Genomic DNA, 19,084 nt, shown 5'->3' on the forward strand with positions numbered 1-19,084 from the left:
GGAAGCTAAGAAAGCCAGGAGGTGAAGAAGAGGAAGGAGAGAATCCCAGGCCTAGAGGACAGCCAGTGAAAATGCAAAGTTAGAAGACAGAGTAGCTTGTCTGAGAAACAGCAGAGAGGCCGGTATCAATGGATCCCAGAGTACATGGGGATAAGACATAAGAAGTCTAGAAGGGCAGGAGATGGGAAGGTTATGAAGAGATTTGAATATTAAACAGAGGATTTTGTTCATTCTAATACTTTCTGGCATTTCAAACATAAATGAGAGATATATTTTGCCCAAAACATTTTTCTGTATCTATTGATCTAATCATTATTTTATTGATTTTAAAAATATATGGTCTATTTGTTTCGAGTTTTCCTAAAGTTGAACCAACCCTTCTTTTCTGTAAATCCAATCTGATAAAGGTGAATAATCCTTTGCACATGTTGCTTTATTTTACTAACATTTTCCTTACTTTCTTTTTACTAATTTACTAATTTTATTAATTGCTAATCAGTATCTTAGCATCAATATTCAATAGAGATACTAGTCAATAGCTTTCTTTCTTTGATTTACACCTGGATTTTAGGAATCAGAACCATGTTTGCTTCATAGCAGTAATTTGGTAGATTGCCTTCCACCTCGATCTGTCAAAAAATGATGCAGTACTGGGGTTAATTGTTCTTTGAATATATTTTGTTGTTCTGCTTCAGTTATTTAGTCATGTCTGACTCTTCATGAGCCCATGTGGGGTTTTCTTGGCAGAGATACTGGAGTGGTTTGCCATTTCCTTCTACAACTCATTTTACAGATGAGGAAACTGAGGCAAACAGGGTTAAATGACTTGCCCAGAGTCACACAGCTAGTAAGTGCTTGCGGCCAGATTTTAACTCAAGGAGAGGAGTCTTCCTGAATTCAGGCCTGACATTTTATCCACTGTGTCATCTGGCTGCCTCCTTTGAATATATAATAGAATCCATTGGTAAATCCATCTGAGCCTGGGGTTGTTTTCTTTGGGAGCTTTATGTCTTGCTCAATTTCTTTTACTGAAATCAAGTTACTGAAGTTTATGAAATCAAGTCCTGTTTTCTTAATCTGAATGCTTTATATTTTTGTAAGTATTCATCTACATCTTTTAAGTGATCAGCATTTTGGGCATGTAAAGGGAGAAATAGTTTCTATTGCTGTGGTTTCTCTTTTTTCTTTTTTTTTTTGTTTTGTTTTGGTAATTTAGTTTTCCTCTTTTCATATCAAGATAGCTAATGCTTCTATTTTGTTAGGCAGGTAAAATAACAGCCTTTTGAGGTTCCTTTTGTCTCCTGAATTTGTTTTAAAGATTCAATTTAACTCTATTATCTCAACAAGAATGCTTGAAAGCCTTTGATAGTATTTGCTATTAAGTCTTATGGGGTCCTTACTGTGGTTGCTTCCTGCCTGATGTCTCTCTCCATGGCTTCCTGAAATATATTTTCTTTTGACCTGAAGACTTTAGATTTTAGCTTCGACATTTCTAGGTATGTTCAATTTGAGATAACTTTCAGGGGGTGATCAGGAGTAGATTCTTTCTCTTTTCACTTTGTCTTCTGGCTCTAATAGTTGTAGGCAGTTTTTATTTTATTTTTTGGATTATGGTAACCGAATATTTTGTTTGATCCTAATTTTGAAAAGTTCAATAATCTACAAAGTAACTCTCCTTCTCCTGTTTTTGAGGTTACCTGTCTTGATAGTAAACATCTCATTTGTTCATTTAATTTTTCCATTTTTAACTTAGTTCTGGTGTTTCTTGTTGCTTCATTGAATCACTGAATTCTCTCCACCTGACTCATTTCTTAGGGTATTAAGTGGTTGGTTAAGGTGTGTCTGCTTTTTGTCTTAAGATATTTCATTCATTTTCTATTTCCTGCTTACGCTCTCATTTCTTCCTTCCATTCTTAGAGTCCTTTGTGCCTAATCTATTCTTTTTTTTCTGAGAAGTATAGGATTATTTCTCATAACATTTATTATTGATGTATTTTGTTTTTATATTACAAACATTTACAGATTGCCTCCATTCCACAAGAGGTCTGTTGTAACAAACACAAAACAAAAACAAACAATATGGTTATGTCATCTGAAGGTGCTTGCAACATTCCATAATATTCCATAGTACCTACTACCTCTCTATTCAAAAAAAAAAAAATTAACACATTTATTTTCTCTTCCTCTGACCCCCCCAATTACATTGAAAATAGAGATACAAAAGCATATTCCTTGTAATAGATACGCATAGTTAAGCAAAACAAATTCCCTTAGCTGTATACTATATATACACATGTATGAGAGAGAAAGAGATAGGTGACTGATAGATAAAGATGTCTCATTATGCAACCTAAATCCATCACTTCTCTGTCAGGAGATGGGAAGCATGCTACATCATTGGCCCTCTAGAATCATGGCTGGTCACTGTATTGATCAGAGCTCATACAGCCTTCAAAATTATGTGTCTGCAATACTGTTGTATTGTGTGCATTGTTCTTCAGTTTCTGCTTATTTCATTCTTCATCAGTTTATAAAAGTCACCAAAAATGTTCATGTTGATAATATTGACATAGTATAAATTGTTCCTCTGGCTCTGATTATTTCACTCTGCATCACAAAAGTCTTTTCATGTCTCTTTGAAATCATCTATTCCCTCATTTCTCATACAATAATAGTATTCTATCACATTCATATACCACAACTTACTTAACCATTCCAAAATTCATGGGCATCTTTTTAGTTTTAGATTTTTTTTTCACCACCACAAAAAGAGCTGCTATAAATATTTTTGTATATATAATATCCTTTCCTACCTCTTTGCACTTTGTGGAATGTAACAGGCCTAGCAGTGTTACAAGTGGGTCAAAGGACATGAACCTTTTTGTGTATGATTCCAAATTGCTTTCCAGAATCATTATATCCATTCACAGTCTATCTACAGTATATATGCTATTATTTCAAACTTATATTCTTCCTTGGGGATTTTATTATGGGATAATCTTAACTGATAGTATTTCCTTATTGTGGAAGGGTCTGTTTTTAATTTTCTGTTTGCTCATGTCTACGGCTTCAGTTTCTTAATTAGGAACCTGTGCCAGGTCCAGGGTCTGCCCCTTTTTACACTGTTGAATGGGATGGACAGGCTCAAATCCTATCTCTCACTGCAGTTCTGGAGTGGGATGTTATATTGAGGCTAGATTCTGTCTCTGCTGCAGTCTAAAGGTCACTGCCCTGTGGTCTCTGGGTCAGAAGCTGTCTGGAGTCAGACCCTGCCTCTGAAGTGTGACTTCAGTCCTGGTTTAGGGCCAGGAGATACATGCAGTTTTGATGTCAAACCCTACCCACTAGCATAGTCTACAGCATTTCTTTATCTTCTGGGGTTTTTTCACCTGATAGCACTGGTCTTTCAGTTTCCCAGAGCAATCCCCCACTAGAAGTGTGTTACTTTAGGTTTAGATCCCTGAAACAGTTCCATTGGAAAGGATGCTGGATTGAAGATAATTTTTTAAGACACCTCCATAGTCTGAGCTTATTGGCATTAGTTTAGTAGCGGAGAGGGAGCCAGACTTAGACTCAAAAGACATGAGTTGCCTCAGACACTTTGCTGGCTCCTCAACTCTGGGCAAATCAGTTAACCTCTGATAGCCTTCGTTTCCTCATCAGTAAAATGGAGATAACGATAACACCTACTTCACTAGTTTGTTATGGGATCAAATGAGATAACATATATAAAGCATTTTATAAACCTTAATATATTATAAATTCCTGTCATCATCATCATCATCATTAACAGAGTCCTCAACTCCAGTAGCTGCCTCTGCTTTAGATCCCATCCCCTTATTTATAGGATGAAGGAACTCAGTGGCTTTTTTATTTCATTTTAAAATTCTATTTGAAGTTTTAGTTCAATAGATGTTCCTCAGGAGACCTAGGTCCGCTTAGAACTCTCCACATTACCATCTTAACTAGCCACTTTTATTATTGCAGCCCAAGACTCTCTCAGTTGAATAAAGGCCAGCCCTGAGCCTGGTGACAGGGTACAACTAACTGGTCCACAAGGGGATTGAACTCCTGGCTTTGACCTTTCTTTATAATATGCTTTACTCAACTGAGTAAACCAACTACAGATGGAGGATGAAGGCTATTTAGGCAGCAGAGCTACTAGGAATTCTGGTATCTGGGACAAATTTATCGAGTGACAGTTGGGTACAATCACCCTAAGAGAGGTAATGTCTACTTCCTCCCCAGAGTCTGGCTCCAGTCTCTAAGGCATGGCCCAAGACCCTTAACTGCTAATCTCCACACCCTACTCATCAGCAGGAGACAAAACAGGAGGAGGAGAAGGGAGATAGGGGATTCAGTGATGAAGGCAGGTGAGTCCTGGGAAGTGCCCAGGAGTGGAACAGTCAAAGGTCACTGAGGGTTGTGAGCTGTAGTGCTATCAAGAAAGTGTAACCCTTAGATTTCAGCACCCTGGTTCCCTTTCCCTGGCTTTGTGGGAAATTATTTTCACAGGTTGCATAGTAATTAGAATAGTTAGCTTAGCTGCAACCTCATTTTCTTCTGGATTTTAAGATGCTGCCTGGTGGTGAAATGTCTTTAACATCTGGGACTCATGTGTTTTTATTCAAATACACACAACTCTAGTAGACAGTAGGAAGGAAAGACCTCTCTCTCTCTCTCTCTCTCTCTCTCTCTCTCTCTCTCTCTCTCTCTCTCTCTTCCTCACCCCCACTGATACTGGCATAACTAGCAATTACTGGCCTTCAAAAGAGAAGAGCTAGCTTTGGCTTACCCCCAAGTCCATAAGGAAATTCCTCTCCGTTGGACAATTACCCCTGTTCTTTAAAATCCTTCACTTATGCCTGCCATCTTTTCAAGCTATCATACTATAGTCTCCTCTTCCTTTGATGATCAAAATGCTGTCTAAACTTGTTGCCTGTGTTTTCTCACTTCCAACTCATTTCTCAATCGCTAATCATTTGACTTTTAAACCCACTCTTAACTGATACTACTTATTTCATGGTTACCGATGATCTCTTAATAGCTAACTCCAGTTCCCATTATTTGACCTCTTGGTAGTTTTTGACAATGCCAACCACACAGTGCTCCTGTACTCTTTCTCCTCCTTTGGTTTCCACAACATTGCTCTCTCTTCTTATTTGTAGACTATTCTTCCTCAGTCTCCCTTGCTGAATCACCTCCTAAGTATAGGTGTCTTCCAATACTTTGTCCAGAGCTTCTTCCTTCTCTATGATTTCTCTTAGGGATCTCATCAGCTCCAATAGGTTTTATTATCATATTTATGTAAATGACGCCCAAATCCCTACACGTAGCTCTAATTTATCTCCTAATCTCCAGGCTCTCATTGCCAACTACCTATTAGATATCTTCACCTAGATACCCTATTCGTATCATAATCTCACCATGTCTAAAACAGTACTCATTATATTATCCCATAAACCCACTCTTCTCCCAAACTTCCTTATTTCTGCTTAGGACAATGTCATCCTTCCCCGTTACATATATCATCAACCTCAGAGTCATTTTGGATTCTCCCCTTTCTCTTACCCCTCACATCCAATAAATTGCTGAGCTTTATCAATTTGACCTCTACAACCTCTCTCATATTCTTCCCTGTATCTCCATCCACAAAGTGACCACCACCATCATCAACTATGCCTTGGACAACCAAGCAGCAATTTAAATGGAGTTACAGGAACACAGGACAAAGGTAAGCCAGCTCCACCATCCACCTCCAGTCTTGCTAAGTAAAGGTCTAAGGAATATGAATGACACCACTAAATCCACTCAATTTTTTCACCCTAACTCAAATATCAGGCAGACCTGAGAGCACTGCCACTGAAAGAGTTGTTTCTCAGTGGCCAAAAAAAAAGAGTTAAAAAGATAAATGGGATCTGAGAGACTCTTGTTGAGCTGACTGAGTGTGGCAGTGCATTTGACACACAAAATAGCTAAAACAGCCATAAAAGCTGTACATGATTTATGAGCCTATGATTTCACAGAAGAGCTGCAAACAATCACTCGCACCAAAGGTGCCCACTTAGCAACTTAAGTTCAGTATATCAGCAATGGATGGCACTGGACTGAAGAAAAACAATGCAAGAGATGATGTCAGCAAACCTGCAGATGACATCAGCAGCTCTGCAGATGAGCAGCAAGCAGCTTTAGAGGTAGAAAGGTGCTACAGCAGGCACTAAACCATAGGAGCAGGACAGTGTGCCTCTGCACACATAAAGGAGATTTCCCAAGTTATGGAACTTAACAGTCTATGTTAATTAAATGTCTTTTGCAATGAGTCCTCTGGTTTGGTATGTTGGTTTTTTTTTTAAAAGAAAGAAGTATAAGATCATAGCTCATAGCCTGTGTTTTTAAAATAAAAGAATCTGGGCAGAGCCTTCAGGGGCTTTTAACTATACTGTTAGCTTTCTTGCTTCTATCAATAAATAATCAATCAATAAACATTTTAAAGCACCTCCTATGTAGCAAGCACTGTGCTAAGCTCTGGTGTGTCCCTTCTCAAGGTACACAACCAGAAACTCAGCTCTGCCTGCAAACCTCACCTGGTTCCTCCTTTGCTCCATCTTCTTACACAAACTCTCTGAAACCCACAGAATATCACGTCCAGTTATGCAATGAATACCATCCCTGTTCCCATTGTCTGCTTTCCTTAAATATCTTGCCTAGGTCAGCCCTGGAAGAAGATGCCAAGGCAATTAACCAACTTCATGATAGCTACTTCCAGCATCCCCAGCTGTGTGGAAGCCTCTTGGGACGTTTCCCTGCTCACAGTGTGTACATCACCTGAACTTTGTTCTACCTCATTTCCCTGGTAAGTTTCTCTGTTCGCTCTACTGACCTACTGAATCTCAATCCCTCAGGCTCTCTGTGCTAATGACACTAGACTAGAAGAAAAGAGTAGTCCATATCTCCCCATTCCCAACTCCATCTCTGCCCCTCAAAAGAGGACTTAATGTCCCTTCCCAGGTAGACATGTAGAGACAATGAGCCTGATTTGTCATCGAATCCAGAAGAACATTGCCTTCAGCCAAGCCAAGAAAGAAAGAGAAATTATTTCAAGGCAAGACTGTAAGAGGGGTCATTTAGAGTCACTCCTAAAGCTGGCCCCGACTAGAGATCTGTCTCTGAACTTCATGAAGTTTCTTTAGCCAGGTAACTTAAATGCTACAGCATTCACCTTGTGTATCTGGGTGTGGTGTTTGGGAAATACCCACCACAATATTTTTGCCCTTAATTTACTCTCTATCTACCCAAATTATTTGTGCACATAGTTTCTCTGGCTCCCACCCCCCCACACACACACATCAACCCTGCTGATTCAATTCAGAGGACAAAAGAGGGTATATACAAGAGACATTGAAAGGTGAAATCAGTAGTCCTTGCCAACAGCTTAGATATGGGGAGTGAGAGACAGTGAGGAACTGAGGATGACACTTAGGTTGTGAGCCTGGGGAACTGAGAAGATGGTGTTGCATTCAACAGTAAGAGTGAAGTTTGGATGTTTGGAGGGTTTGGGGTTAAAGATAATGAGTTCAGTTTCGAACATGCTGAATTTAAGATGTTTACTGTTTAGTTTGAGATGTCTGAAAGGCAGTTGGAGATTTGAGATTGGAAGTAAGCAGAGAGGTGAGGGTAAAATGGGTAGATTTAAGAATCATCAGGGGGCAGCTAGGTGGCACAGTGGATAGAGCACTGGCCCTGGAGTCAGGAAGACCTGAATTCAAATCCAGCCTCAGACACATAATACTTCCTAGCTGTGTGACTGTGGGCAAGTCACTTAACCCCAATTGCCTCACTGAAAAAAAAAAAAAGAATCATCAGCATAGAGATTATAATTAAAATCACGGGAGCTGATGAGATCACCAAGTGAAGAAGTATTAAAGGAGAAGAGAAGAGGATCCAGGGACAGAACCCTTTGGTTAGAGGTAGATGAGGATCCAGCAAAGAAGATTGAAAAGGAATGGTCTGATGTATAGGATAAGAATCAGGAGATAGAAGTGTCCTAAAAATCTAGAGAAAAGAGAATAACAAGGTAAAGAATGATCAACAGTGTCAAAGGCTGCAGTAAGGTCAGGGAGACAAAGTCATTGAATTTGGCAACTAAGAGATCATCAGTAACTTTGGAGAGAGCAATTTCAGTGGAATGATGAGGTTGGAAGCCATATTGTAAGAGGTCAAGAAACGAATAAGAGGAGAGGAAGTGGAGGCACCTATTTTAGACAGTCTTTTCAAGGAATTTTGCCACAAAAGGCAGAAGAGATATAGGATGAGAGTTAGTGAAAACGGAAGATCAAGTGCAGTCTCCTTGAGGATGGGGAAAATGTGAGCATGTTTTTAGGCAGCAGGGAAGCAGTCTAATGAAGGAATTTAGTAAGGACAAATATGAAGTTCTATACTTGGGTTAAAACAGCATAAGCACAGAATGGAAGAGACTCAGTTAAACAAGAGTTCACATGAAAAAGATCCGATTTTAATAAACTACAAGTTCAAAATAAGGTAACAGCATGACATGGCCCTTGGCCAATCCTTTCCCCTTTCTTGGTCTCCCTTCTCGAGGCTTCATCTCTCTGCACCTCACCAACAAAAAATGAGGTCCACCCAAGATCTAATGCTATGGTCCTATGTCAGCCAAAAAACCCTAGTGTGATTCTGGTCTACACTAAGAGGATGCCTAGGATGAGAGAGCTAAATAGTCCTTCTGTACTCCACTCCTTCATAGCACAAGTAAAGTACTGTATGAATCTCTAGATTTTACATTGTAAGGAAGACACTGGCACTTTCATACACAAAGAGCAGGGCTTCAATGTTGAGGGGCCACGAGAACATTCCACACAAAGATTAATTGAAGGAACTATGCAGGTTTAGCCTAGAAAAAAAGGAGACTTGGGGAAGGTGGGAAAACATGATAACCATCTTCAGCTACCTAAAGAGCTATCATGCATAAGGACTGAGGTTATTGTGATTATCCTAGAGAATGTAACTAGGCTAAATGAGTAGAAGTTATGGAGAGGCAGATTTTAACTCAATGTATGGGAAAAGGTACAAGTCATTATAGCTGTCAGACTCAGGAGACAAAGGGTTCTCTCTAGGTAGAATTTTTCACATGGAATCTAGATGAACACTTGTCAGGGATGTTATAGAGGAATTATTAGTCAGATATGAGTTTGTTCGGGTTTGGGGTTTTTTGTTTTTTTTTTTTGGCTAGGCAATAGGGTTAAGTGACTTGCCCAGAGTCACCCAGCTAATAAGTGTTAAGTGTCTGAGGCTGGATTTGAAACTCAGGTCCTCCAGACTCCAAGGCCAGAGCTCTATTCATGCACCACCTAACTGCCCCAGATATGAGTTTTTAATATGGCCTGTGAGGTTCCTTCTATCTCTGAAATTCTCTGATCCTTAAGGTTGGAGTCAAAGAGAAGAATAGATATTCCAGATTCATTTTACCCTTCGGTTCTTAAAAAAAAAAAAAAAAAGAAAAGAAACCCAAACCAGAATTAATTTGAGAACCCACTGTGAGAGGAACAGGGGAAAGACTCTATAAGGAACCCTAAACAATAGAGTTTGGAGAAAATGATGGTCAACATTGTGCCTTCTGGATCACTAATTCAGGAAATGTGTGTATCTTTGTAGGCTCCGTGCTATCTCATGAATCTAGTCTCATCACTCAGCTGTGTATTATTCAAAAGCACTCTTGAACAAAGACTCAAAAGAAGGATACTGGGGAGTTGGGTGGGGCAAAAGAGGGATGTCTGTGCCTCCAAAGTAATTGCATGACATCTCCCACAAATGCAGATGCCAAGGGCACAGAAAACAAGCAAATCATTAGGGTCTATGAAGTCACAGAATTCCATCCCCACTCCTCATCCCTATGGGAGCCAATTATACCAGGAAGGATGAGCTCACCAACTTTCGCCAATCTATGTTTCTAAGACTGTGACCCATTTCGATCTATGTGGAGCAGCAGTGGCAAAAGCATGAGGCTGGCAGCAGAGAAGAAGACAAATTCATGAAGTCTTTGTGAATGAATGGAAGCCATTTGGCCTGGCCCATGACCTCCCCAAAAGGCTGAGAACAGAGCTCACCCTCAAGTGAAAAGTTCCAGCAGAAGGGCAAGAGGAAGGAGCAGATTCCTAGAACTCTAGTCACAGCTGGACAGCCCCCTGGGAAGCTGGGTAACACCACAGATTGTATTATTCTTGAATATGCCCTCTTAAAGGAAGACTCTCTCCATCAGGACTAGCTCTCAGAAAAATTGCAGAAAGGACAGAGTTTACCTTCAGTAAGTCCCTCCACTCCCCTTTCTAAATTCTTTTCTTCCTGGGAATCAGGAGGCCTGCACTGACCCAACTCTGGACCTCTTTTTACTTCTACCCAAACTTACTAATCCTGTCTGGAAAGCTGCTGTACTAGAACTAATAGGAGAAACTACTCCAGACTAAAGAGTTGATATTGACTTTGTTTATTCATTCAACATTTACTAAGGGCCTCCTGACCACAGTGTTCTTGTCCTTAATATGACTATGTTTTACCCTTCCCAGATACCACTTTTATCTTAATAACATTTTCAGTACTCTAAGGAATAAGCAGTGGGGGAGTTTCAGGCTGTAAGTAGCTAAGGCAGCTAAGGGTTCTCCTGATGACCCCTAAATCACAACATATAGACAGCTCTACCCAGATCTCCATACAGCTTGAGCTCCAGTCACGGGCAAAGCCATACGGCATATTAGAAGCAGGAGCATATAGCGGGAAGAGTGCTGCCTTAGGAGCTGCAGGGCTTGGGTTCAAACCTGACTCCACCACTTACAACCTGTGTGACTTGGGAGAAATTACTTCACATCTGTGCCATAATTCTCTATAAAAAATGAGGGTATTACGTGAGATAGCCCCTAAGGTTCCTTCTCACTCTAAATCTACGATTTGGAGTCAGAAAACACAGGTCTGAATCTTGACTCTGACCCTCATTAGCTGTGGGGCATTCAATCAACAAGCATTTATTGAGCACCTACTATTTACCCTGCACTGTGCTAGGTGCTGGGGATACAAATACAAAGATGAAATAGCCCCTGCCCTCAAGGACATGTGTGTGTGTGTGTGTATGTATATGTATGTGTGTGTATGTGTGTGTATATTCACATGCATATACATACATGTAATATATAACATACACATACGCATGAGTACAGGCAGATCACATGCAAAATAAATCAACAGTGGCGAGGGAAAGAGGGCACCAACAGGTAGGAAGGAAGGAACCAGGAATTCTAAGAGGCAGAGGTGAGGAAGTAGTTAATTCCAGAATGCAATAGGATTCCAGAATGCTCGAGCAGAGGGAGGTATGGAGGTAAAAACCGGAGCATCATGTGTGAGGAACAGGATGGCAGACAGTCTGGCTGGAGCATAGAGTGTGGGAAGGGCAATGTGCACATGTAGAATAGAAGGTAGGAAGAGGCCAAGTTATGAAGGGCTTGAAATATCAAACAGAGGTATTTGCCTTTGTCTCTAGAGACAACAGGAAGGCACTGGAGTTTACTGAATAGGGGAATGATATGGTCAGAGGACACTTTGGCAGTTGCTGATTGCATGGGGAATGAATTGGAGGGGAGAGAGATTTGAGGCAAATAGGAAAATATTACAATAGAGGACAGATGATGAAGATCTGAACCAAGGTGATGGCCATTTGATGAGTGCGAAGGTGTCTGACGTGAGACATGTTGTGGAGGAAGAATGAATAGATTTGGAAACTTATTAGATCTGTAGGGTGAGAGAAAGTACTCACCTCCCCTTTCAATGGTGTGACCTGACGATTTCCACTTGGTGTATACTGGGTTTCTGTGAAGCCAGGAGCAAAGAGGTACCTGCACACGGCAAAAGTAGAACCAGGCCTTGTTAGGACTAGGAATACCATTTTCCCAGCAAAATCATTTACTGATCTTGAAACACTTTCAGAGAATACTCAGAGTAGGTTCCCCTCTGGAAAACACCCTGGGTGTTCAAAATTACAGGAGAAAGTATTATGTTATTAGGCATTTTTCATTTATGCATTTAATCAGCAAGCATCCATTAAGCAATGTCTATAAGCAATGTGCTATGTTAGCTCCCAGGGACAAAAAGAGATAGACAACACAGGTCAGCTCCAAAGGAATTTACAACATAATCAGAAAAAGGAAAAGAGGAAGTCAGGTGACACAGTGGATAGAGCCCTGGGCCTGAAGTCAGGAAGACCTGAGTTCAAATGTGACTTCAGACATTGACTAGCTGTGTGACCTTGGGAAAGTCACTTTACCTGTTTGCCTCAGTTTCCTCATCTGTAAAATGGGGGTGAGGATAATAATAGCACCTAACCTCACAGGGTTGTTGTGAGGATCAAATGAGATCATATTTGTAAAGTGCTTAGCACAGTACCCGACGTATAGCAGGCACTATATAAATGCTTATTCCCTTTTCCTTCTTTCATAGTAGCCAAATAACTCCGATACAAGAGAAAGTGAGCTAAGAAAAACCTGAGAGCATCGCCACATAGGAAACAGGAAATGTCTGTTAAATGGAACTAAATTCTCGTATCAGCTTTTCAACAGTGGGAGAAATAAACCAAAACCTAAAAAGAACATGATGGGGCTTATGTCATATCAGGATAGTTCTAAGATTTCATTTCAAAAGGGTTTGGAAAGGAGTGGCATCATCTCTTTAAGGATACTTCTAAAGGGCTTGAAAAGCACAAGTTGCCCTCTCTGGACTTTTCTGGCTGAAAAATGCCCTTGGACTAGACCCAAATAGATCTCAGCTCCCTTCAAGGATCCTGTCAGACACAGTGGGCCTGGAAAACGAGGAGCAAAACAGAGGAGTGTTGGCTGTTAACTCTACACTCCCAGGGACGGCTGCTGTGTGATGTAGCTGAGGCTCCCCAAAGCCAGGAGGAGACATGCAGAAAACAGAGTAATTTGTACTTTCTATGAAAGTCAAAGAAAAAAGAGAGAGGGACAAAACCATTAAGGGAGAAGGAACAAGATTTCCTTTTGCTTGGGAAGTAGATTAAATAGAGGAAGAAATGAATGACACAGTCAGAAACAATCAACCAAGGTAAGGGCTTAACTGCACATCAAAGAAGGCTACCCCAGATGCAGTGTGGCATATGGGAAAACACAGGGAATTGGGAATCAGAGGATCTGGACTAGAATCCAAGCTGTGCTAGTTACCGTCAGTGTGACGGGCATTAAAAATAATAGCTAACACATATGTTGCACTTTAAAGTTGGCAAAGTTATTTGCATACAGTATCTCACACTCTGAAGTAGGTGTTATTATTATCGTCATTTTACAGATGAGGAAATTGATGCTCAAAAAGGTAGCAGGTGTCTGAAGCAGGATTTCAACTCAAGTCTTCCTGACTTCATGTCTAGCACTCCATCCAATATGCCACCCACTTATTTCAGTAGTCCTGAGTCATTGAATTCAATTCAATAAACATTTAAGTGCCTACCATGTGCCTCTCTGGGCCTCATTTTCCACACCAGAAAAGTGTAGGAAGTTAGACTACATGTTCCCTACAGTCCTTTTCAGCTCTAATTCCTATTATCCTACCCATTCCCATACTAGATGGTATTTAAACTTTCTAACCTAATGTGAAAGTAGATTCTCCCACGTCTAGGTTAACCTTCATGAGCTCCTCTAGGTAAACTCTCTCTTGGGCCATGAAGATAACAAGAGTTTTACCCATCAAAGATGCTCTCTCCCTTTACTCCATTCACATTTGACTACCTGAGTATTCTAGCATGGAGCTGGAATTGAATGTGCATACAAAAGGATCACATGCCCATCTCTCAGTTCATTTTGGGGCTTTTTCTTCCTGGCACCTGGGGAGGCAAGAACTGCTGTGAGCTGCTGGGTTTGGAGAGAGACAGTGTTACCCCATCTCCCACCCAGCCACCATGTGTCTGTGAACACAAGAGCATCTGTTTCCTTAGGGTTTATTTTTTCTTGATCTTAGGTATTCTGAAATGGGAGTGTCCAGGTGAAAGGTGAGACCAGGAGATCCATACAGGGGTGAGGAACCTGCAGCCTTCCTTCTAGGTCCTTGGGTGCAACCTCCTGACTGAGTCCAAGTTATACAGAACAAATTCTTTTATTAAGGGGATGTGTTCTGTGAAGTTTGGATTCAGCCAAAAGGACCTAGAGGGTCACATGTGGCCTCCAGGCCACAGGTTCCGCACTCCTGCTAAGACATCAGAGGTCCAACTAGTAACCAGAGCTGTTGGCAGCAGCAGCAGCAGGAACCAGGTCTGCAGCCAAGCAACGGTCTTGACCTTGCCCAGCTGTGGACTGACTCATCAGCTGAGACACTGCAAAGAGCCAACCCAGCTGAGCAAGGGGAGCAAGTTGTCCAGTGCTGAACTCGCCTCAAAGCAAACTCGATGGTAACTGGAAAAAGGTGCCCCTTGTCCCAAGTGTTCTCCACATGGGTGCCTCCTTATCTTTGAGCCCACTCTCCCCAGCTACTGTACATGTGCAGAGGGGAGAGGGAGCCTCTGGTTTGGAAAGCGTTTTGTGACTTCTATCCTCGCTAAGTGTTCTCGGTGAAGATCCTTTCTGTAAAAGCTAACTGTTGTCAGCCGGTTGATCAATACTGTGGAGCACACATTATCAGGGCTTGCGGATGAGAGTACAAGAAAACCCTGAGAACAGCAGTCATTGCCTTCTAGCCAGTTAGTGCAGTGGGATCTGAAAAAATGAGTGAGCCCAGAAAGGCTGCTATACATAAATGAGGCCTTTCCTCACCCCTCCAGTTAACCGTGCCCTCCTCGTCAAAAATGTATTTTATATCTCTTTTATATATGCTGATTTGTATGTATGTTTTGTCCCAGAGAAGTTCCTTGATGGTAGGGACTTTGCATCCCTAGTTCTTGGCAAAGTATGCAGCACATAGTAGGCACTTAAAACTGCTTGTGGATTGTTTGTCACTAGATAACTTCCTAACATGGGAGAGAAAAGGAAATACAATACAGAGAGCACTTCCAACTCAGAATCTAAAATGCCCCCTTAGTGCAAAAGCACACAAAAATGACCGATATAGCTAGGATATATTCTCACCAACCCTACACTACAGTTAGGCCATAAAAGGAGGGCCAGGGCTTCTCCTTTGGGGAGGCTGGATAAGAAGCTGGATGTTAGACCCTGCTGGGGAACCTCAGGATTCCACAGCAGTGACCAGAGCTTCAGAAGAGACCATATTTCCAAGCCAAGATTCCTGGTCTCCCACCCCCACCCCACTCCCTTCTTTATGGCCAGATGGAACAAGATGCTTAAGAATGGTCTCTCTTGTCACATTTCAACCCCCACCCCCTTCTGCTTCCAGACTTTGGCCAGCAAATAAGAGGCAGCAGGGAGATTAAACAGAAAGCAAAACACCAGAACTGTGTGTGTGCAGAAGCTCTTGATTCAATGGAAAGTGTTCTTGCCATGTCAGAATCTCTCTAACCCCCCCCAAGTCCTTGCAGGTGACTCCCCATATTTACGTATGCAGCCCTCGTCTCTCTGCTAAACTCCTGTACCATATCGCTAACTGCCTGCTCATCGTCTCCACCTGTATGAACCATCCGCAAACTCAACATGTCCAAAGACGAACTCATTCTCCTTTCCCCCAAATCCACACCTCCTTCTTCCTTCCATGGTTCTTTGAAGAGCCCACCATTCTTCTAGTCGCTTCAGAGTCGGACTCAACTCTCCCTTGTTTCTGTACCCATCATATCCAGGAAGCTCCCGAGTCTTGTCAATTCTTCCTCTACAGCATTTTATATGGTACCTGACACATGCTAAGTGCTTAATAAATGCTTTTCACTCATTTATTCTTTCAGAACATCTCCACCATCTGCCCCCTCTTCTCCACCCACGTAGTCACAGTTACGGTCATACTTCAGGCTATTATTGTCTCTTGAATGGACTACTGCAATAGCCTCCTAACTGGCCTGTTTGCCTCCAGTTTCTCTCTCTCTAATCTTCCTGTCACAAAACACCAAACAGATTTTCCTAAATCAGAGATCTGACCCTATCACTGTCCTGCTGAAGAAGCTTCAAGGGTTCCTTATTATGACCTCTAGGATAAAATAAAAATAATTCTGTTTGGCATTTAAAGCCCTCCACAATCTAGCTCCAACTTCTCCTTCCAGATTTTCTCCTATCTCTTCCCCTTCACACATTTATTAAAGTGCCTACTATCAGGCACTGTGCTAAACATTGAGGATACAAAAAAGAGGGGAAAAGACAGTTCCTGCCCTCAAGGTGCTTACAATCTAACAAGAGAGACATATAAACAAATACATACAAAGCAAGCTATATATAGGATAAATAGGAAATAATTAACAGGAAAAAGGCACTAAATGTAAGAGGGGTTAGAAGGTTTCTTGTAAAAGATGGAAGCGCAGGTGGTCAATAGTCTGAGCATAGGAGGGAGAGGCAAAGAGGACAGGCAGAGAAAATGCCTAGAGCTGAAATATGGCATCTTGTTCCTGGAACAGCCAGGAGGCCAGTGTCACTGGATAGAAGAGTGTGTTGGGGAGTAAGGTATAAAAAGACTGGAAAGGTAGGAAGAGGCTAGTTTATGAGGAGCTTTGAATGCCAAACAGAGCATTTTGTGTTTGATCCTAGAGGTGACAGGGAGTAGGGAGAGTGACATGGCAGGACCCGCACGTCAGGAAAATCACTTTAGTGACTGAATGGAGGGTGAATTAGAGTGGGGAGAGGCTTGGGGCAGGCAGAGCCACCAGCAACTACTGTAATAGTCCAGGCATGAGGTAATAAGGGTCTGGACCAGTGGTGGCATGTCAGAGGAGAGAAGGGGAGATGGTATTGGAGAGATGTTGCAAAGGTGAAATCAACAGGCCTTGCCAACAGTAGCTATGGGGAGGTGAGAGACAGTGAAGAGTCCGGGATGCCGGACTCACTGGTATCCATTCTAACTCCCAGTTCTGTACCTTTGCATAGACAGACACCCATGGTCAGAACAGTCTCCCTCCTCACTCTTTCCTCTTTAAATCCTGAGCTTAATTCAAGACTCAGGTCAAGTGCCACAGCCTACAAAAGTATGTCCCCACCCTCTTTGCCCCAAATTATTTTGATTTTACTTTGCAAATAATGTGAATCTTCTTATATGTGCCCATGTTGTCTATCCCTGTCTCCCTCCTTCCCCATCACCAGTAGACTGTAAGCTTTTTGACGACCGGGCACTTTCATTTTTGTCTTTTTATCCCTACCCCCTAGCATAGTTCCTGGTACATAGAAGTAACATGAATACTTGCTGAATCAAATGGAATGTCCAATAGAAGTAGTAGCACTCCCTAAAGAGTTCCAATACTAATAATTAATTCCCATTTACATATTACTTTGAGTTTTACAAAGTGCTTCTTTTACAATGCCTCTCTGAGGTAGGTATACAAGTATTATTACCTACATTTTACAGAAGAAAAAACAGTCTCAGAGGAAAGAAATGACTTGGCCATGGTCAAAGAGCTAGTATGTGCATTAGAGGTAGGATTTGAACCCATGTGCCAAATCCAGCACTCTTTCTCCGGCATCAAATTACCTCAATAAGATGCCCATCAAATGGGGAATGGCTGAGCAAGTTGTTGTATATGAATGTAATGGAATACTATCGTGCTATAAGAAATGATGAACAGGCTGACTTCAGAAAAACCTGGAAAGACTTGTATGGTCTGATGAGGAGTCAAGTGAGCAGAACCAAGAGAACGTTGTACACAATAACAGCCACGTTGTGAGATGACTAATACTGATAAACTTAACCCTTCCCAGCAATGCGAGGACCTAAGACATCTCCAGAGGCCTCATGATGGAAAATGCTATCCCCACCCAAAGAAAGAACTATGGAAGTTGAATTGCTATGTTTTTCTCTTCTGTTGAGTTTTGTTTCCTCTTTCTGATAGTTCCTCCTATTGGTTTTGATTTTTACTTACAACATCACTAATGTGAAAATATGTTTAATAGGAATGTAAACATACAGCCTATATCAGATTGTGCACCATCTTGGGGAGGATGGTGGGGAGGAAGGGGGAGAAAAATTTTAAACTCAAAAGCATATAAAAGTGATTATTGATAAATCAAAATAAATTAATAAAAAAAACCAAATTACCTCAATGAGTCCTAATTAGGCACAGCAAATGAAAGTGCCCATCAAACACGCAGCAAATGTATCTTTCAGAGCATTTACTGCTTTTAGAGCTCTCTCACTTACTCTTGTTTCATGGGTTGCCATGGCCAGAGAATTCGTCACCTTCAGGCCAACTTCCTAGTGATAAGGTTCCCCATGCTAGCTAGGCTGGTCCTTTGACAACAGACACTGTCCATCACTGGGACCCAGGAGCAAAGTAGAAAATAGCATATTAAAGAAAAATATAACTGGAAAAGAAGATGCTCATGAAATATTAAAGGATGAAGAGGAAGGCCTCCAGCACATTGGGCATATATATTTGAGAATTACAAACAAGAATTACATATGATGAATAGTGTAGATGTGTGATCTATACCAGTGGATAGAAAATCCACATCGAGGAGATCACATATGAGCTACTTTGGCAGACTATCCCAGAAGAGAGGTGGCCGGGGCAGTTAGTCAGTGTGCCGATAAGCAGTGCTCTTCTCCATTCTCCGTTGAACCCGTACTGTTTCGCAGATTACAGGTTGTTGTTGTTTGTCCTTTGTTTTTGAAGAGGACCGATGACATCATGGGGTGATGCCTTGACTTGTACGTGAATTGTATTGAAGTGAGACAGAATTGCACAAAGTTGTCAGACTCACTCTCTCTTTCAGAGTCATCGAAGTCCAGTGGTAAGACAAAAGTCAGGATGACTGGCTATCAGCCTACAGATTAATGGCCCTTCTCCAGGGCCTTCAGCAAAGCTTTGAATGCTCCCTTAGAGAATGTACCCTTAGTTATACAAAAATACTAGCACTTAGAACAGCTATTCTGCAACAGTTTGTAGCAGTGGAATGAATTTTAGACTCGGAATCAGGAAATCTGGGTTCAAATTCAGACTGAAATT

This window comes from Phascolarctos cinereus, unplaced genomic scaffold (genome assembly GCF_003287225.1).
Source record: "Phascolarctos cinereus isolate Bilbo 61053 unplaced genomic scaffold, phaCin_HiC Scaffold_2;HRSCAF=192, whole genome shotgun sequence".
Taxonomy (NCBI): Eukaryota; Metazoa; Chordata; class Mammalia; order Diprotodontia; family Phascolarctidae; genus Phascolarctos; species Phascolarctos cinereus.